At 37.4% G+C, this 15766-nt stretch overlaps 1 pseudogene across 1 annotated transcript; it reads right to left on the bottom strand.

Moving 5' to 3' along the window:
- Positions 1 to 830: 830 nt before the first annotated feature.
- Positions 831 to 2431, bottom strand: LOC309978061 (histone deacetylase 1-like; annotated as a pseudogene). Its single transcript has 2 exons — positions 2376 to 2431; positions 831 to 2198 (listed from the first exon to the last, which is right to left on the bottom strand). The product of its transcript is annotated as a histone deacetylase 1-like (transcript).
- Positions 2432 to 15766: the final 13335 nt, after the last annotated feature.

Below are 15766 nucleotides of genomic sequence, written 5' to 3'. Positions count from 1 at the left end.
GGTCACATAGAGCTGGACTCTGAACCTAGACTCTACAATGCCAGAGCTATGTTTTCAATCACTGTTTCTATTGCTCCTTTTAGCTCCATTACTCTTATCTCCATAATTCGATGTGATGGTTCTCACCTGAAACAACCTCTTACTGTTCCCATCCATCCCAGATGTTGAGGGCTAACTAATAAAATAGTTAATATTTGTTGAATACCAAGGATTCGGTCTCTTTGTATATACACATTTTTTAGTGTATAGACATGTACCATTTTATTACAAAGATTCTCACAAAAATGAAAACAGTATCTCAAAAAGGAAACTAGACTAACAATCTTCACCTGCAGAATTGTGGGAGGACAGAGAGGGCAGGCAGTGTGAGTTTCTTGGCTTACTGGGGGCCAGTAGAAAGGTATGAGAACAGAACCAATCTAAAAATGGCTGATGTTACCTTAAGGAGCCTGAAAAGACCAGGGAGTCCCTGAAGATCCAGTCACCCCTTCTAAAATGCTCAATAAGGGCACCTTTTCAAAGCTACTAAGCAGGCACTTCAAGATTTTCTCCTATGGGTGCTTAAGTGTATCCCTTCTAGCCAGACCTGGCACCCGTTATGGTTCAAAATTAAGAATTCAGGAGGGATGGGTGGTGAGGCAGCTACTAGAAAAGCTTCACCTAACACATGTGCCCTGAGCTCGGGGCCCTGGTTCCTGTCTAGTCCCTGGGGATATTTATATTTAATATATTTTTATATAAATACACAGAGAAATAGAAAATATAAAATCAGAGGAGGTGCAAGATAAAGGTGGGGAACTTGGCAAGAAGCCAGAACTGGAGAGGTCTGCTCAGACCCTCTTGGCTTCTTGCTTCTCCTCCTTGGTTTTCTCCTCTTCTGTGACTTCTTTCTTTTCTTCTGGGTCTTTCTCTTTCTCATATTCCGTTTTGACTCTCTTGGCTTTTTTGAAGTTGGAAGAGTTCTTGAGACCTTCTTTTCCCTCCCCATCAGAGTCGGAGAACTCTTCCTCACAGGCAATTTGTTTGTCCGAGGAACACAGTGAGATGTGCTTGTCAGGGTCTTCTTCATCCTCATCACCACTCTCCTCTGGAATGGCATCCTCAGGAATGGCCTGCATTTGGACTCCAGGAATGCGGGTCAGCATTCTCAGGTTCTCAAACAGTTGCTGTTTGAGCTTTTCCAGATACTCATTAGTGTTCTGGTTAGTCATATTGGAAAGACTGATGTGAAATTTGAAATCTGGTCCAAAGTATTCAAAGTAGTCGTTGTATGAAAGCTCATTAGGGATCTCCATGTCCAGGGCCACAGCTGTTTCATAAGTCCAGCACCGGGAGACATTATAATGGTGTAGCCACCTCCTCCCAGCATCAGCATAGGCAGGTTAAAGCTCTTCACAAATTCCACACACTTGGCTTGCCCTTTGATGGTCGAATCGAAGCAATCTAACTGATCCCCAGACAGGAAATCAGAGCCACAGTGTAAGACGACTGCACTGAGCTGGAACATCTCCATTACTTTGGACATGGCTGGCTTGAAAATGGCCTCATCAATCCCATCTCAGAGAGGGTAGTTAACAGCATAATACTTGCCTTTGCCAACCCTAATATCCCGTAGGTCCTAAGTTCCTGGGAAGTACTCTCCATATTTATGAAAGGACACAGTCACGACTCGGTCTGTGGTATAGAAGGCCTCTTCCACGCCATCGCCATGGTGAATATCAATGTCAATATACAGCACTCTCTGGTGATACTTCAGCAGCTCCAGGATAGCCAAGACGATATCATTGACATTGACGTAACAGAAGCCAGATGCCTCGGACTTCTTTGCATGGTGTAAGCCCCCAGCCCAATTCACAGCGATGTCCGTCTGCTGTTCATTTTCAGGGCACTTGCCACAGAGCCACCAGGAGATAGCTGACAGAACTCAAACAGGCCATCAAATACCAGACAGTCCTCACCAACGTAGAATCTCTGCATCTGCTTGCTGTACTCGGACATGTTATCTGGGCAGATGGAGCGCAAGAATTTAATGTAGTCATCAGTGTGGTACTTGGTTCTCTCCTCAGCATTGGCTTTGCGAGGGTGATAAATTTCCATCTTTCGGTCGAGGCCATAGTTAAGGAGCAAATTGTGAGTCATGCAGATTCAGTGAGGCTTCATTGGGTGGCCTTGTCCATAATATAAAACATAATTGGAAACTACATCCAATGTAATTTCCAACATCCCCTCACTTTATCTCCAGGGAATTCACTCCCACAACAGAATACTAACCATCACTACTCAGAATTATTGTAAGTCACAGCTCACCTCTTGCACGTCATTACACTTTATGGTGTCAAAGCACATTCACATTCATTTTCTTACTGGATTCTCACAAAAACCCATCGTAGTAGTAACAGACTTTCCCCCTGGTGCCCTGAGTCTGCGCCATCTTGCTCCCCTCCGTAGGTCCCTCTGCCCTCCTGCCAGCGGCTCTGCTCAGCCTCTTTACAGATATTAACTCATTCAATCCTCCCAACATCCCTAAATGAGTTGTATACTACTGTCATGTCCATTTTAATGGAAACTGGAACCTCAGGCTCAGTGAGTTTATGTAACTTACTCTCGATCACAGAGCTATTAAATAGCAGAGCCAGGATCTAAAGCAATTATTTACCTTCCCTTAAATCTCTTGCTCTTGGCCATTACAATATACCACCCTCTAGACTTCAGGTAGATTGTCCATATAAGATAACACAGGGTAAGGACACTAGCCAGTCATTAATGTGCTATCAAGGCCCACAACACATTGAAAAAAAAAAAACATAAGTCACCTTGGCCCTGTCAGCACACAATGGCTACTGTGTTTGCCAATTCTGCCTTGTATCTGCCTCTTTTATCACCCAAAGCCATGGGAGGATATGAGCATTTGGGATGTTCCCACAGCAGATTTAGAGTTTCTATGGAAATAACTACCTTCAGAAGATCAAAGGTTTCCATATATAAAGGGACATAATTTGCTCTATTCTTCTTTGAACTTCAAGAAGAACAACATATACAAAACAATTCACTTTGATAAGCTGGTATGATCTAACCTAACAACATAAAAATTAGTCAGGGTTTTCTTAATAATCCTTTTATGTTTAATCGTTATGGTCTTTAAAAGCTTCCACTAGTGCTCTTTTATTTGGTTTTTCTCAACCTTGCAAGATAAGCAGAGGAGATCATATTATCTCCAATTTACTGATAAAGAAACTGAGAATCACGTGGAGATAAGTGACTTGTCCAAGTACACAAAGCTAACATGCAGTGGAGCTAAGATTGAACCCTAGGTCCTCTAATAGCCTGCTACTAAGTTTCAAATTAAAACGCACTAATATTACAATCATTGTTTCTTAATATTATGTCTCAGGATGTTCAGAGGGAACATATAACATCGCCAAGGTCTCTAAGTATTTTCTTTAATAATTCTTTCCTCAAATTATGAGTGTCCCAGTATCACTCTCTGGACACGAGGATAAAGACAGCTGCTCCCATGACCTTTCAAGTGATGTCACTTTAGCAGGCTTTTAAAAGACTGGGCCAAAGAAAAAGATTCCTGAGAGGAAGAACATGTTACCTTGGAGAATAATCAGTTATGCGAATGGTTTCATTGCCTGTTATACCATGGATTATGCTTTCATTTTTCATATTAATGTTCTTTATGTTTTTCTATTAGTCACAGCAAATTACCTGTCCTTCGCCTTGGCAAGGACAGCTCAGTGGGGCTTGGTGGAGTATTTTCCAAGTTCTGTCTGGTGAATTCTTGCTCACATTCTTCTTGAGGCATTAAGATGTAATTTTTTGAATGAATGAATGTGTTTCATTTGACACCATCTCATTCATATAGGAAATTACCTATTGAATAAGGAATTGGAAATTTTTTCCTTTCTTTTTCTGTAATGGTGCATTGCAAAAAATTAATTTTAGTTAAATATCAAAAAAGAATTGGAACATTAAAGAAAATTAAAATTCATTCAGCATTTCTTAGTCATTCTAACAGAGAGGACTTGTGGCACAGAGCATACAAAATAGCAAATTCTCCAAAATCCATGCCTACCTCCATTTTCCCCTGCCCAGTCCTGGCAAAGCGCTTGCCCTCCTCTGTACTCCATCCCACTGTCCCCATATTTCCCATATGGAAATACCTGACTAGCTGCATTTTAATCACCCGTTTACTAGTCAGTCCCCACCCCTTACCCAAGCGTGTAAGACCTTCTAGGACAGGAATAATGTCTTAATCAGGACTGAATCCCTAGCTCTTAACACACTGCACAACACGGAAGTACTTAGTAAGTAATGGGTGAATGAAGCCATTTGCCTTTGGAAAACATGAATATATCCTTGTTAGCTATAGCCTTATCTCACAAATTAGGCTTTGTTCAGTCTATAATTTAACCATTATGTTGCATTCCCATAATCCTCTATGGGGAGGGAAACCAAATAACTTCTCTGCCCTTGAAGATCTCACAGTCTAGCCAAGCTCTGCCAAATGTTAACTTTCTAAAGACCACATGGTAGCCTCCCTTTAGAGTACTTTGTCAAAAAGCTGCCATTTTCCTTTCCTTTGATGTGTGGCATGGTCCTTAAGATTAGCAAGCTCCTTCAAACACTGCTAGGATGGTGTCTCGGAGGTCAAATACTTTGTTCCCACAGGCTGGTCAAGTCTTTTGAAAGACATCTGCATATGGTGGAGATGAGGGGAGGCCTCTTTTTCCTTAAACAGACTGGTTTTATTATATTTTTTTTGGTTGGTGGGGGCACTGTAGAAACTCCAGCCCAAGGCCTACCCACAGTTACATCTCTGCTCTTCATCAGAGGATAGTTTAAATTTCTTTACACTCCACTTCTTTTGCTACTGTCATTTTATGACTTTGGAGAAGGGAGGGGAGAGCCTCTGTGGACTCCCTGAGTCTCTTTAAAGAACTCTGAGTTATTATTAAACCAATATCTTCACTATTGAAATCCCTTGTTGCTATTAATAATTATTGCAATCCCCAGGGTGGAGAGCCATAAAAGAAAATGCTATTATTTGTTCAAACTTCAGGCTAATTAAGCCCAACACGTGATATATAAATAGATCCAAAAGTATGTCTAATTTTTATGCATTGTGCAAATAAGTGAATATCCAGTGAGGAAATGTTTACTCGACTTGAGAGACAACTAAACTACAAAAGACCTGGAAAAGAGTCTACAAGGTCTCTCTTTCCAGAGAAGTCTTTAAGTGATACTTGCCGCCAATGGAGTAGCATTTGGAAATCATCAGGAATAGCAGAGTTGAAGAGTTGTAAAAAAGTCTGAGAAAATTTCTGTTTTCCTCAACTTTGTTACAGTGTAGGATCAGTACAGTTTGGTACAATGTAGGATTATTTGCCCTTCTCTAGAGCTCTCCAGGAAGCAGAAATGCCACTTACCCTCAGTTACCCATTCTTCCAACTTAACATATCAACAAGCAAAAAAGTTCCTTCCTATGACTAAGGAACAATTTTCCTGCTTAGATGTAAATTCAGTTCCTTGTATTGTGATGTTCTGCTGCAAAAAGAACAACTAATCCCAATTCCTTTTGTAGAAATTGTTCATGCCCTTTAAAACCTTAAAAAGATGGCTCCGATCCTCATATCTCCAGACCAGACAAAACCTAGTTCACTCCATTCTCAGTCTCTTTAATTTTTCTTCCTTTAATCCTGTTTAAGGATCAAAACAGGAACAGCTCCAGAATCTACAATACTTTCTCTATTCCTGGTTCTTAGAACTACTTGGAGACTGATACAAACTGAATTCTCCACCCACAAAGTCATTATATCATGCCCACAATTGCACATAGGTAAATTGCCTGGTTAAAAACAAAACAAAACAGATACACAAAGAATCCTGGAGAGAGGCAGGCTGTATATGTGCATGTGTGTGTGAGCGTGTGTGTGTGTGTGTGTGTGTGTGTGTGTGTTTCGTTGAGGGTTAGAATTGAGTAGACATGCAAATTTTGTGGCATTAACTCTGAAGTAGACACTTTCAAAAATGAATGACAAGAAATTAAAGGTAGCTAATTAGACATACAAATTTTATGTCAAAAAAGTAGGGTTTTCAAATTCCTAGAGAAAGGCAAATCACTACGAATCAAAATTTCTACCAGACAGAAAGTTCAACAGTATAATGCAGATGTGGTAGAGTAGGAAAGAGGAAATTAAGGTTCATATTTTGTTTGATGTTGGTTGTCTCTTAACCTCTATCATCCTATAGTAAACACCTCTTGGAATGATGCCCCAGCTTACAATTCTCCTTTCTCTGGGAATGGCCCCTATATGCAGAGGCGATAGGCCAACAGTGGTCATGTTAATTCTATGAGATCCTAATCCCTTGGCCACAGTTGTTGATCCAGGGGTGGGCACAGGATCCACACCAAGTAAATAAGATTCATTCTTTCTTTCAGGAATTGAAAATCTTGAATAGAAAACACAGTGCACTGTATGCAGTTTCATTCTGTCTAGCCCATCTGAAATGAGTTCTTTACATGTTTTTCACTTGACATTCATTTCCTTCAGGGAAGGATCTTTGTCATTTATCCCTCTATGGAATAACAGAGAGAACATTTTATGTTGATGTAAATATTAATTATCTTGATTATGGCGATGATTTCATGAATGTATACATATGTCAAAAATCATCCACTTTTACACTTTACACATGTACAGAATATTGTATGTCAGTTAAACCTCAATAAACTTATTTTAAAATGTTATGGAAGCCCATAGGAAGGAGCAATTAATCTTGACTGGTGTGAATATGGGAAATATTGGTTTCAGATAAGAAAGTTTTATGGCTTTTCAGTTAGCTCTGAGTACTTTGTGCCAATATTGTCACTCTCATTGTCCTCTTCTAAGGGAAACTGCTCTTTCCATAGCTCCTGCTAATGAAAGCATCACTGGGCGGCTGCTTGAGCAGGGGATAGCGCTTACTGTATCACAAGTGGACCACCTGATTCAAGGAGGGCTAACCCCATCAGGTAATTAGCTAGACCAATCAAACTCTTTCCTGCTAGTAATTGATTGAATAATAAGATAACCTTCTTGTTGGTAGCAGAAGAAAATATTTGTAATTGAAGAGAAAGAAGTCAAGATTCCATGAGAGAGAGAGAGCCCTGTATCAACAGTGATACTTTGGTGGCCCAGAGAAACAGAGCCCCAGAGCAGGGTTACTATGGTAACTTATAATAACTCCATGATTTAGGGTAACCTGTGTGAGACTAACTTTCAATCAAAACACCTAAATTATCCCAATGTGGCATTACATTGTCAAGATGCCCAGTTGGGTCAGGAGCAGTATGGTATCTGATTAGACTTCTCTCTCTTGCCATTCCCATTTCTTGCCAAATAAGAACATTTCTTTAGCAGCAGCAAACTTACTGGTGGCATGCAGCATTAAAGCAATCTGCCCTGGGCTTCCCTGGTGGCGCAGTGGTTGAGAGTCTGCCTGCCGATGCAGGGGACACAGGTTCGTGCCCTGGTCCGGGAAGATCCCACATGCCACGGAGCGGCTGGGCCCATGAGCCATGGCCGCTGAGCCTGTGCGTCCAGAGCCTGTGCTCCGCAACGGGAGAGGCCACAACAGTGAGAGGCCCGCGTACCAAAATAATAATAATAATAATAATAATGTAAAAAGATAGTTATAAATGAAAACCATGACATGAGTAATTATTTTTCTTAAAATCCAAGAGGAAAATTAATTCAATATTACTCTACTTAAAGTGCACAATTAGCAAAGTTTTGGAATGGCCCCAAGTGACAATTTCAATCTTAGCTCTTCAAATAAAAGCTGACATATTTTTAGACAGTAAAACTAAGATGCAAGTGGCTTGCAGTTAAAGTAATTGCATATCTGGTGGTGGTAAGTGAATTACAGAAGTGACAAATGCTGTACTTAAATAATTTGAAGCAAACAACGTCTCCCTTCTGCACAGAGCAGATTCAAAAGAGCAGAAGTCAGGAAAACATCTGCCTCATTTATTCTGTTCTTGCATACATGGCTGAGGCCCAGTTCCTAGTTTTAGCTGGAGTTATCCAAGCACACAGTACAGGCAGCAGTGCTGTCTAACCAGCAACCTGAAAACAGCAGATATGTCAAGACTCTGATTTCTAGTAGCAGTCAGCTTACTTTTTATAAAATGAAAAAGTGATGAAAGTATCTCTAAATGTACATTTAACCTTGACAAAAACCTTTTTTCCAGTTTCAATGAAAAAGGACTCTGCTGTTCAAGAAATGCGAAGAATACCACTCTGCCTGGAATGCCTGTCATTGCCAGCTATTGGAGTCAGCAACCTTTCTAACCTTCAAGGCCCACTCAAATTTTACCTTTTCTTTCAGCCCCTCTCACAAGCATCCTCTATGTTCTATAACCCTGGGTTATATTCTATTGCTTATCATTCTGTGTTCTATTAGCTATGCAAGCATCCGTCTCCCTAAATAATTTGCTAAAGTATAAGGTCCTGGAAGACAGGTAACAAGATCACAATACCACCTCCAATATCTAAAATAGTTTTTGGCACATAGTAGTATAATAGAGGCTTGCTGAATTAGATACCAGAAGTTAAAACTTTCTTTAAGCCAATCACTTGAGATTTTTGACGTAATACCCTGAAAACTGACTGCATCAACATGTGTAGTGAAGAAACTATTCCTGAACCATTCAACTGACCCTCTTAGTCAGAAATCAATCAGCCTTGGTCCAAGTATGGTCTACATCCCTGAGTCTCTGTCAATCATGTTCTTCTAGAAGGTCCCCAGTTGCTATGTTTGACAAATCCATGGTTGGATAGGTTTGGGGATAGTTCTGCTGCCAATCTGGTAAACAGAGTTTCTGTGTTAATATCTGGAGACTTTTTCTGGGGGGAGAGGGAGGATTAAAAAACAAAAATTGCAGAAGAAAAATTCTGGTATTTATCTCTTTTTAAGTTCACAAATATCTATTTACTTTGAAAATACCAGCCTAAATAGCACTAATTTACTCTTCAGAATAAACTAAGAATATAAATTCGTTTGATATGTATTTTTTGATTATCACAGTCATTGCACTGGTTCCATTAAAATATGCAAACTGATTATTGATTAAAGTTTTTATGCATTCAGCTAAGCTAATAACTTATGTGGCTTCATCATCTATTCTGCAGCTGGATCTCTGAAACATGAAATTGGATCAGCATGATATAATTTTTTTGTTAATAAAATATCCAGAAAAGGTAGCAAAGCGTACATCCTGAGTATTAAGCTTGTAGAGTCAATCAGCATAAAAGTATGATTATGCAAGTACAGGGAAGAATAAATGGTGTGCCACACAAGCCATGCATTGTGCATCATTATTCTCAAATTACACCCCTTTGTCACTAGGTCTGTCTAGCACCCTACAAAATTGAATTATAAACAGGAAAAGATACCTGTCCATGTGACTTTCATGGGTCTTCCAGAAGAGGAAGTTCTTTCAATCTTATTTCTTTCCTCTTGAGCTTTTACTTGGCAAAATACTGACACTTAGTGAGATTACCAAAGTTGTATCTAAATATACACACAATTTAGCTGGAATTAGACATCAATTTTTTAAAACTGATTTCATAACACCATTTTTTTGTTCCCTGCTCCTTTTTACATGAACACAGATATTTGTAACTAATGTCTCCCTATTTGTATAGGTTACTATAAAAGGGAACTAAAACTACCCTAAATATTTCACCTAACATGTTATTGTAGACTAATAATTTATTTTATAAAATCAACACTAGAAATCACCTCTCCCATTCTTATATGAGAGGTTCTTATACCTCTATGTTCTTATGTTAACATGTGTTATTTATTTTAAAGTTCGTAACAGCTTTTTCATAACACCATTTTTAAACCTTCTTTTTGATCAAAGGAGGTAGGAGCTTTTCACCACTCCACCCACATAAAGAATTTTTTGATGGTTACTCTGTCAACCAGAGGCTTTAGTCTGACAAACTATTCTTAAATATGTAATAGATTGTTTTCCTTGAGATTAAGTGATGCAGTGGGACTATACTACTTTAACATAGGTATTGATCTTATTTATTCATGGAATAAACTTGGGAACAATGGAAGCAGAATTCTTTCCCTCTTTCATCAAAGATATAACTCTCTCCTTGACTTCTACCTTGCACATCACTCAGATAACACACAATTGGATGGAAAATTAGATATGTTACCCCAGCCTGAGGAAATTTAGGAGTACAAATAAATTCCAGATATCTAGCATTTTCTCCAGCCTAGACCATCATATTATAACATTCTTATCCTAGGATTCACATTTTCCTTTTATTTACTTACATATTTTATAGCTTCATTGAGATATATTTGACATATTACATTGTGTAAATTTAAGGTGTAAGACATGTTGATTTGATACATTAATATATTGCAAAATGATTACCTACCACCATAGCATTAACTAATACCTCCATCCTATTATGCAATTACCATTTCTTTTTTGTGGGGAGAACATTTAAGATCTACTGTCTTAGCAACTTTCAAGTATATAATGCATTAGTAATTAGCTATGATCACCATGCTGTACATTAGATCCTCAGAACCTGTCAATCTTACAACTAGAAGCTTGTACCCTTTGAACAATATCTCCACATTTCCTACATTCCCCAGGCGCTGGTAACCACCACTCTACTCTCCTTTTTAATGGGCTGGGCTTTTATTGGATTCCACATTTAAGTGACATCAATTTGCTTTTCTCTGCCTGACTTATTTCACTTAGCATAATGCCCTCAAGTTTTACCCAAATTGTCACAAATGGCAGTACGTATATCTATAACACTTTCTTTAACCATTCATCAACTCATGGACAAGGTTATTTCCATATCTTGGCTATTGTGAATAGAACATGGGGGCACAGACATCTTTTTGAGATCCTGTTTTCACTTCCTTTGGATATATAACCAGAAATGGGATTGCTGGATCAAATGGTTGTTTGTTTGTTTGTTTGTGGAAACTCCATACTGTTTTCCATAGTGGCTGCACCAATTTACATTTTCCACATCCTCCTCAACACTTGTTATTTCTTGTCTTTTCTGATGATAGCTTTCTAACAGGTGTGAGGTGATTATTTCATTGTGATTTCGACTTGCATTTCCCTGATGGTTAGTGATGTCGAGCATCTTTTCATGTGCCTGTTGGCCATGGGTATGTCTTCTTTGGAAAAATGTCTATTCTGTTCCTCTGCCATTTTTTAATCAGGTTTTTGTTTGTGTGTTTATTTTTTCTATTGAGTTGTATGAATTCTTTACATATTTTTGGATATTAATGCTTTATCAGATATATGATTTGCAAATATCTTCTCCTGTTTTGTAGGTTACTTTTTCATTTTGTTGTTTCTTTTGCTGTGCAAAAGCTTGTTAGTTTGATGTAGTCCCATGTATTTATTTTTGCTCTTGTTACTTGTGCTTTTGGTGTCATATCCAGAAAATCACTGTCAAGACCAAAGTCAAGAAACTTTTTCCTATAATTTCTTCTAGAAGTTTTATTTTCAAGTCTTTAATCCATTTTGAGTTAATTTCTGTGAGTGGTGTAAGATAGGGTACAATTTCATTATCCTGCATGTGGTTATCCAGTTTTCCCAACACCATTTATTGAAAGAGAGTATTGTTTCCAACTGAGTATCCTGAGCCCCATGTCAAATGTTAGTTGACCGAATATACAATGGTTTATTTCTGGGTTCTCTAGTCTGTTCCATTGGTCTATGTGTCTGTTTTTATGCCAATACCATACTCTTTTGATTACTATAGCTTTGTAGTATAGTTTGAAACCAGGAAGTATGATGCCTCCAGCTTTGTTCTTTCTCCAGCTTGCTTTTGCTATTCATGTTTTTTTGTGACTTCATACTAACTTTAGGATTGTTTTTTCCATTTCTATGAAAAATGCTCTTGAAATTTTGATAGAGATTTTATTGAATCTATAGATGGCTTTAGGTAGTACTGACATTTTAACAGTACTATTCTTTTGATCCATGAATACCAGATATCCTTCCATTTGTTTGTGTCTTATTAAATTTCTTTCATCAAAGCCTTATAGTTTTTAATGTACAGATATTTCACCTCCTTGATTAAATTTATTTCTAAGTATTTTACTTTTTTGATGCTACTGTGAATGGGATTGTTTTATTCATTTTTCAAATGTTTTGTTGTTAATGTATATAAGTACAACTAATTTTGTGTATGTTAGTTTTGTACCATGCAACTATACTGAATGTATTGATTAGTTCGAATGGTTTTCGGTTGAGTCTTTAGAATTTCCTATATATATCAACTACAAAAAAGACAATTTTACTTTTTCCTTTCGTATTTGGATGTCTTTTATTTCTAATAATTGCCTAACTGTTCTGGTTAGTATTTCCAGTACTATTTTAAACAGGAGTGGTGAGAGTGGGCACTCTTGTCTTGTTCCTGATCTTAGAGGAAAAGCTTTCAAACTTTCACCATGGAGTACAATTTTGGCTGTGAGTTTGTCATATATGGCCTTTGTTATATTGAGGTATGTTCCTTCTATACCCAATTTATTGCACATTTTTTCATGAAAGGATGTTGTAATTTGTCAAATGCTTTTTCTGCACCTATTGAGATGGTCATATGATTTCTTTCATTCTATTAATGTGGTGTATCACATTTATTGATTTGTATATGTTGAAGCATCCTTGCTTCATAGATAAGTCCCATTTAGTTGTGGTTTATAATCCTTTTAATGTGCTGTTGAATTCATTTTGCTAATATTTTGTTGAGAATTTTTGCATCTACATTCATTAGAGATATTGGTCTGTAGTTTTATTGCAGTGTTCATATCTGGATTTGGTATCAGGATAATACTCACCTTATAAAATAAGTTTGAGAGTGGTCCCTTCTCTTCCATTTTTTGGGAGGAATTTGTGAAGGATTGGTGTTAGTTCTTCCATAATATTTGGTAGAAGTCACCAGTGAAACTATCTGGTCCTGGGCTTTTCTGTGTTGGGAGGTTTTGATTAGTGATTCAATCACCTCCCATTGGTCTGTTCAGATTTTCTACTTCTTCATGATAGAAAAAACTCTTACTGAGTTAGTATGTTTCTAGGAATTTATTTCTTCTAGGTTATTCAATTCATTGGTGTATAACTGTTCATAGTGATCTCTTCAGATCCTTTGTAATTCTGTGTATCAGTTGTAATGTCACCCATTTTATTTCTGATTTTATTTGAGTATTCTTTTTTCAGAGTTAATCTAGCTAAAGGTTTGTCAATTTTGTTTATTCTTTCAAAAAAACAGCTATTTGTTTTGTTGATCTTTTCTATTGCTTTTGTGCTCTCTCATTTATTTATGTTTTGATCTTTGTTATTTCCTTCCTTCTGCTAACTTTGGACTTTGTTCTTTTTTCTAGTTCCTTGAGGTGTAAAGTTAGGTTGTTTATTTGAGGTCTTCCTTAATGTAGGCATTTATTGCTATAAAATCCCCTCTTAGAATTGCTTATGCAGCATTCCATAGGTTTTGATGTGCTGTGCTTCTATTTTAATTTGTTTCAAGATATTTCTTCATTTCCCTTTTGATTTCACCTTTGACCCTTTGGTTGTTCAGTTGTGTGTTGTTTAATTTCCACATATTTGTGAATTTTTCAGCTTTCCTCCTATTATTGATTTCTAGTTTAATACCAGTGTGATTGGAAAAGATACCTGGTATGATTTCGATCTTCTTAAACTTGCTAAGTCATGTTTTGTGACCTTTCATTGATCTCTCCAGGAATGTTCCATGGGCACTAAGAAGGATGTGTATTCTGCTACTGTTGGATGCAATGTTCTGTATATATCTGTTCCATTTGGTCTAAAGTATGGTTCATATCCAATGTTCCTTTGTTGACTTTCTTTCTGGATGACCTATCCATTGTTGAAAGTGGGGTATTGTGGTACCTCACTATTACTGTATACTGTCTATTTCTCCCTTCAGATCTGTTAATATTTTCTTTTCTTTATTATTTAGGTTCTCCAATGTTGGGTGCATGTATAATTGCAATTATTATTTACTCTTGATGGATTAAACTAGGTTTTTTTCCTCCAGATTGATAATAATTATTGTGTATAGGTGTGGTATTCTCCCCTAGCTAAAAAGAATGCTGAATAAAGAGAGGAAAAGCTCTACTAATCATTTGTTGTCCTGAGATATAGTTTTTAAGGAATAAATACATTGCTAGATATAGGAATCTGTGCCTACAATGGCAATGTTGCTAAAACATCATGGTGTAGAACCCCAATGAATTCCATTTTGGATTTTTATGTATTAGCACTTAATCTATGCTCTGTTATACTTCAATTTCTTTCAGCTATTTTTTTCTTTGTCTCCCCATTGGATTGGATACATGCATTTCTACTGGTACCTAAATAACACCAGCCTTCTGAACAGTCTTATACAAAGATTAATTGAAAAATATGTGTATATTTCCTGTTCTACTCCTCACTCCCCTGCTTGGATGGCCTGACCCAGGGTGATGATAGTCATGGAGAGCAGACTAAACTTTGTGACCTCCATGCAGTGTATCAGGAGAGTGAGCATCTCTTTTCCTAGTCCAAGTTCTCTAGTTTCTCGAGTTTCTTCCCAAGTAGTGGTGCCAGAGTAGGCCAGTGACACAATGTGGATATATAATCGTATAATTTTTACCTCACACGGATTCTAGCAAAATCAGAGAGAGAAGCAACAGTCCCCTAAGTATGTGGATGTCCTCTCAGAAGCATAAGCCCAGGTAAATTCTTTATTAAGTACCTACTCATGATACCATTTTTCTTTGCCTTATGTACCTCTCCAAAACTCCCTTCTCCTACTTCCCTCCAGGAGGAGTTAGCTAGGATACGTCACTCTAGCCCCAATTATTGTTTACTTTGTTCACTTGTAGTTTTTTTCTGATTTTTCCATTTGATTTCCATTCTGATCGTTATTTTTTCCTTCCTTCTACTGACTTCGGGCTTTATTCTTCCTTTTCTAATTCCTTTATATGGTAGGTTAGGTTGTTTATTTGAGATTTTCCTTCTTTCTTGAGGTAGGCCTGTACTGCTATAAATTTCCCTCAATATTATTATATTGAGAATGGTTCAATATTAAGAAATTTCTTAGTTTATTTTATACCAGTAATAGGTCAAAGGATAAAACCCATATCATCATCTCAATAGATGCTAATATGATAAAAATTCAAATATTTGATAAAATCTAACATTCCTTCCTGATAAAAAATATCTGTTCATATGTAGTAAAGAAAGACAATTTCTTACCATATTTTTCTTAAAAATACCTATGTCAAACATACACCTAAATTCACACTGAGTGATCAAACAGTTGAGAGATTCCTATTAAAGTTATGATGAGAAAAGACCATCACTATCTCTATTTCTATTTATTACTGGTGTGGAAGTTGGAGGAAGAAGTCAACCAACACCATGGTCTTGGTTCCTTGATTCCAGTAATCTTTACCTTTACTTCACACTCTAGACTTTGTCATCATCTGGAAAAGGTCCACTGCTGACATCGTAAATTCAAATATGTGATTCTCTAACCATTACTTTCTACCACTCCTACTCTCTTATTCCAATGCTCCCTTTCCACTCGTTCTTTAACTTCATTTCCTCCATTCCTTAGCCTCTTCTATTTCCTCCAGTGCTTTTATCTCTTCCCTCATCACACTTCTTTCACTATCTAACTTACCTAGACCCTTCTGTGTATCACTTAAACCACTATTT

The sequence above is a fragment of the Leucopleurus acutus genome, assembly GCF_964270905.1.
Source record: "Leucopleurus acutus genome assembly, chromosome: X".
Classification (NCBI taxonomy): domain Eukaryota; kingdom Metazoa; phylum Chordata; class Mammalia; order Artiodactyla; family Delphinidae; genus Leucopleurus; species Leucopleurus acutus.
This window is presented reverse-complemented; position numbering and strand designations above follow the sequence as displayed.